Below are 6,443 nucleotides of genomic sequence, written 5' to 3'. Positions count from 1 at the left end.
GAAGTTCTTGGGGGGCAGGTAGGTGGTGTAGTGGATAAAGCACCAGCCCTGGATTCAGGAGGACCTGAGTTCAAATCTTGTGTGACCCTGGGCAAGTCACTTAACCCCCATTGCCCTGCAAAAAAATTTTAAAAAATTTTAAAAATTAGCTCTGTTAGAAAAAAAGTGAAATATATGTATATAAAATCTCATGCAAGAAGAGCACAAATAAAAAAACACATCATTTTATAAGTGTGATTACAAAGAGTAATCAGTCTCCTGACTCCCATCACAGTACATTAGTTTTAAGTACCTTGTCTAAGTGTATTTTCCATTTTTTCTATCTTCTTTTACCCTATTCCTCCTCGAAAGTGTTTTGCTTATGGTTACCCCCTCCCCTGCTCTGCTCTCCCTTCTTTCACCCTTCCCTCCTTATCCCCTTCCCCTCTTTCTTTCCTGCAGAATTAGATAAATTACTCCACCCAATCAGATGTGTATGTTATACCTTCTTTGAGTCAACTCTGATGAGATTAAGGTCTTTGAGTTAATTCTGATGTGTATAAGGCTCCTTCACTTCCCCACACCTCCCCCATTTCTTCCCCCAATCCATAAACCCTTTCCTGTTTCCTTCATGTGAAATTTAACCCCATTCTCCCTCATATTTCATATTTATTTTATTTTATTTTTAAAGACCAGTCTTCCAAATTAGCACTTTAGAAACATGAATTGGTCTTGCATAGGATGAAAAGTGAAGGAGGCACTTCTTAGGCTAATTTCTTTGAATTAAAAAACAAACAAACAAACAAAAACACCAGAGAGAAGACAATCAAGGAATGGCATTGTGTCTGGCCACAATGTGGTTTTCTTTAATTACGCTCAATCTTGATACATACCAGCTGGAACTGCTGTCTCCCACTTTTATCAGGCTTTATAGGCGCCCATTCTCACTCAAATCCATCCTGCTGCAGGCCTATTTGGCACTAGCATACAAACGGGAAATTGCTAGGCATCCCTCCAACCCCACTACTTCCCACCCCCTCCCCCACCTCCATCCCATCCCCCAGAATATCCCTGCTGAAAAGTTTACTCTCTCCATCAGAGAACCTGGAATATGGTAGGGAGTTTCTAGACTGATAGGATACTAAAAAATATACACACTTTTGGACGTCATACAGTGACCCTCCTCAGAAAAATCAATGTGTTCAGATCTGCCTTTTCCCATAATCCTGCCATTTTATCCGCATAGTGCGTTTTTACATAGCTTCAAACTAGTTGATTCTCTGCTTTGTGTTGCCATGTCGAATCTGCCTCAGTCTTGTACTTGTCCCGCCCTTGTCTCATGTTCTCGTTGTGGATGATGTCATTGTGGGTCCTCTTATTCTCATCCCTGGCCTGGGACAGCTATTTTGTCAGTGTCTGCAGCTGAATCTGCACATGCTTATTCTTCTCAGCCTCAGTGATACGTTTCTCTTTATTTCAGTCGTCCATGATGCCCTCACTGGAAAACTTGGCACTGTAGCCACACTGTCCTCAGTCCTTTCATCCTACAAGTTCTTGTGCACATGGTAGTTCATGGTCTCATACACAGGAAGTGGTAAAGCTCTTCCTTGGTCTTGACAAGATCATCTTGGTTTGCCCTGGCCCTGAGCTGCCATTCTTCGACCTCATCCTCTTCGCACCTCCTCACTTCTTCTTAGGAGAGCAATCTTGGCGGTACATTCAGCAAGTTCAGCAGCTAGCTGCTCCTGGCTCTTTATCTGATCCACAGCTTGTCTCTCCAGTTCTTCTTTGACCCGCAGAGCAGGCACAGGGTTCAGCCTCAAGGCGCTCAGCCTCTTCCTGAGCTCTTTTCCTCTCTTCTTCCAGCTCAATGGATTTCTGAATCTGATCGAAGAGTTCCCTTTCTGCTTTCCTGGTCTTCAGTTGATAATCCTGAAGCCTCATCATCAGCTCCTCTTTCTCTTGCAACATCTGCTCCTTCTCCTGTTCAACAGTCTCCTCTTCTCAGTTTCTAGCTGCTGACTCTCCACTTGTTTCTGGTGCTTCTCTTCTCTTGCTTGGGCTTTCAACTGCTGTACCTCAGTGGTACCTGTCCAAGTCTTGAGCAATCTTCAAGTACACCAACATAGCAGTTATCTTTGAGCATCCCACAGTGTTCAGTGTGCCACACCTGGATCTGGTCCTCCCACTGTTCTCTGAAGAGCTTGTGCTGGTCCATTACTCTTTGAGGGATGAAACGTTACGAGCTGAGGTACCCAGCCTTGTGCACAGCTTTATTATAATCGTCAAACTTGGATTACACAGCATGGGACCGGAAGAGCACTGCAATCTCGGGTGGACAGTAGATTTCATCACTGAGGATTCCATCTTTCACTTGCAGGGAGAACAGCTTCTGGGTGATGTCCTGAATCACCTCCCTTGGGCACATCCTCTGGGTAGAATTTGGCCCAGAATTTGAACTGGAGGGGACTCTCCTTTCTGACCTTTTTATCAAGCTTCAACCAGGCTGGAAATCCTTTGTTATCCACATATTGGAAACCAATGGTCTTCGGTCAAAGAGTTGCTTTCCAGTAGTACGGGGCTGGATAGCAAACTCCAACTCTGCATCAATGGTAGTAACAAGGACATTGATTGATTTCGGCATTTTCAGTTCCCGTTGTGTACCTTAAAATCCCTCCAAACAAATCTTTCATGCAAACAGCTCTCTTCTTTTCCTCGAGTAGTGCAAGCACAGCCCTTGGATTCTCTGCCCTGCCAGCAGTCAGTGGGCTAGTTTGTCTCTCACCTTGGCTGCTCTAGCTAGTAAACTCCCTGGGGTCCTGGGCAGGCAGTCCCCCAAGACCTTTTTGTTTTAGGATTATAAAGTGCAGAATAGATACTCATCTGTATCAATAGAGTTTCCTCACTAATGGTTCCTTATAATAATGAAGTTAGAGAGCTGCACTAAAATGGAAAAATAAAACAATATTTTCTATATAAATGTCATTTATATCTGTAAATAATGTCAGCATATAAAAGAGTTTTAAATTTATCAGGAAGAGTAGCTAAGAGTACTTATTGTTTTGATGGAAGCCCTCTGTATATTACTATTTTTTAAAACTGTGTGGCAAAACAAAAAAAAAAGTAATATCATTAGAGAGATCAATAAAGACAAGTAAAGTAAGTACTGGGGATACTAACACTGATATCACCCAAAAAAGAGCCATAAATATGTTATCAATATTTGAAAGGATGTTATTTTCTTTGTCTTACTGATAGCCCTAGTACCATTTGAATCTGTTTACTTTGTCTGACCCAGAAAATGAAAAGAATAAAAATGTATTCAATTGTCTATTTGCAGTTCTAGAAAGAATAAGCCAAAGTATTTCTTTGTGCATGTAATTACCAGCTAGGTTAATAGCATTCTGTTTGTTTGGCGAAGGTAAAGTCAAATGGGTTGGAAAAATGCCAAGACTTAAGGGACACTGCTAATAAAAAATAATAATCAAAAATATTTATCACACTTCATGTCCTTTATAAACATTATCTTATTGGATAGAACCATCTTTCTGTATCTAATTTTCTGCATTTATAAAATTAGAGTGTCGAACTAAGTAATCTTTAAATTTTATGTCTCTAAACATGATGAATTTATGTACCTATGAACTGTTCCTTGAGATATAAACAGAAGCCCTATATTTGCATACTCAGTGTAGCTGCTAGTAATATGGGGAAAGAGAGACAGGGTAAAAGTAGACCCATTCTCACCCCCCTCACCCATATCCTCACCTCCATAATTTCCATCAATTTGTGTTCTTGATTGCATAGCTTTCCATATCCTCTAGGGCCTTATCTCCTAAATTACCCCATATATTTCCTTCATTATCCATCTGCACATCTCTACTAGATCCTTCCATTCTCCTAAAACATTTCTCAGGTCTTCCCTAACTCCTTGTATGATTACTCTATTTATGTTTTAGACTCTTGAAATTCCTGACCTAAACCTTAGGCCTAAGTCTAGTTCCTAAAGAATTAGCTCCTATGATGGATTGAAAAAAAACTGGAATTTAGCTTTTGGGATTTAAGCATTACTTAATTAAGTCATTCCACAAGCCTTCATTAAGTGCCTAATATGTACACTTAATATATGAACATGTGCTGCCAAATAGCAGGAATGAAGGAAAATTGATTGAGGGCCCAAATGCTGCAGTGTTAGCTATAAAATAAAACAGCTAGGGAAATGTCTCTAGGACACTGGGTGGATTCTTTATATAAGAGTAAAAGAAGAAGAAGAAGGAGAAAAACAATCACACTGAAGGAGAATATTTAACTGGTTTGAGATAACTGGTAGAAGGAGTATTTTATATATGACTGAGTTATTAGCTCCATCTGAGTAAAATAGTATACAGACCATGGTACAACATGCTGGGGCAGAACAATATAATGCAAAATTTAGTTACAGCACAGTGCCTGACTTCATAGCGGTTACAGATTATTAGGGAAATATAATGTGAACACTATCATGCACAATAAGAAATGAGAGGGGCAGCTAGGTGGCACAGTGGATAAAGCACCCACCCTGGATTCAGGAGGACCTGAGTCCAAATTGGGTCTCAGACCCTTGACCCCTAGTAGTTGTGTGACCCTGGGCAAGTCACTTAACTCCAATTGCCTCACCAAAAAGAATAAAATAAGAAATGAGAGGCAGATATTTAGATTCACAATAAAAAGTCCAATGTGAGTTATGAGAAAGAACAATATTAAAGTGATGGGGAGGGTGGGTGAGAGGAGAGAATCAGGGAAGGTTTTATGAAGGAGAGGGAGTTTAATTTGATATTTATTGGGTGAGTAGATATTCAGTAGATAAGGGGAATGGAGGGTTTTCTAATTACAGAAAACAATGGACAAAGGTATTGTGAATATTCAGTGATAGAGAATGGTCCAGCTTGGTCAAAGCAGAAACTGCTTGGAGTTGAAGGGAGAGGGTGAATCATATGGAAGTAGATTGGAAAAGTAGAGTGGTGGCAGATTATGGAGATCTTTGAAAATCAGGCAAAAAAAAAAAGAAAATCAGGCAAAGTTTTCCTTTTTAATTTATCTCCTTCCTTTGAGTGAAAAAAAAGGAATAAATAAAATTGAAGCATCATTAGGGAAAGTCCAACTGAGATTATGTACAAAGAATTTCATAGCTTTCTCAACCTTGCAGTGCTGATTTCCAACACCAGATTCCCTCTATCCTTTTCTTTGACTTCCTGCTTCCACGATCTCTGAAAAAAAAAAAAGACTTTGCATTTTCTAGTGTATATTTGCATATTATAATATTATATAGAAATTCAGAAATGAACATCAAGGTAAAAAAATAAAAAGTAACTACATATGTATATACATATATATAAAACATTTATATCTAATTACATAATATTTACAAAGGGTTAAGCACAGTGCTTAACACAAAGTAGGTGGTTAGCAAATGCTTGTTTCCTTCCCTATCTCTATCTCTATCACCCACATATTTATGGTCAAAAAATATAATACATATGACATTACCAAATAAATGGTAAGAAAGTCATACAAAAAAGTCTTGTAGGGGCAGCTAGGTGGTGCAGTGGATAGAGCACTGGTCCTGGAGTCAGGAGTACCTGAGTTCAAATCCAGTCTCAGACACTTAACACTTACTAGCTGTGTGACCCGGGGCAAGTCACTTAACCCCAGTTGCCTCCCAAAGGAAAAAAAAAAAAGTCTTGTGCATGAGAGACAGAGAGAGAGAGAGAGAGAGAGCTAGACTAGATGACCCACAAACTTCTTATTTTATGATTATGCAAAGTATTAGCATGTTTGTCATTATGTACAAGAAAACTGGATTAAAAGAAAAAGAAATGAAAGAAAGTGAAAAATAGTGTGCTTCAGTCTGTTTCATCAATATCAGTTCTTTCTTTGGACGTGGGTAATATGTTTCATGAATAGTCCTTTATGAATGTCTTGGATCATTTTATTGTTGAGAAAAGCCATCATTCACAGTTCTTCATCAAACAATATTGCTCTCTCTTTGCACAATGTTCTTGTTCTTGCTCACTTCACTATACATCATTTCATACATGTCTTTACAGGCCTTTCTGAAGTCATCTTGCTTGTCATTTCTTTTTTTTTTTTTTTTTTTTAGTGAGGCAATTAGGGTTAAGTGACTTGCCCATGGTCACACAGCTAGTAAGTGTTAAATGTCTGAGGCCGGATTTGAACTCAGGTTGTCCTGACTCCAGGGCCAGTACTCTATCCACTGTGCCACCTAGCTGCCTCTGTTATTTCTTGTAGCACAATAATATTCCATCACCATCACATACCACAATTTGTTTAGTCATTCCCCAATTGATGGACATTCCTTTGATTTCCCATTCTTAGCCATCACAAAAACAACTACTATAAATATTGTTGTACAAATGGCTCTTTTTCTCTTTTTGGGGAAGTCTTTGGGATATAAACCTAGCAGT

The 6,443-nt window shown here is 39.2% G+C and overlaps 1 pseudogene; it reads right to left on the bottom strand.

The window, feature by feature from the left end:
- Positions 1-1,232: 1,232 nt before the first annotated feature.
- LOC122751372 lies at positions 1,233-2,623 on the bottom strand (annotated as a pseudogene).
- Positions 2,624-6,443: the final 3,820 nt, after the last annotated feature.

Source organism: Dromiciops gliroides, chromosome 3 (genome assembly GCF_019393635.1).
Source record: "Dromiciops gliroides isolate mDroGli1 chromosome 3, mDroGli1.pri, whole genome shotgun sequence".
NCBI lineage: Eukaryota > Metazoa > Chordata > Mammalia > Microbiotheria > Microbiotheriidae > Dromiciops > Dromiciops gliroides.
The sequence above is the reverse complement of the archived record's forward strand: the minus strand, read 5'-3'. Positions and strand labels throughout refer to the sequence as shown.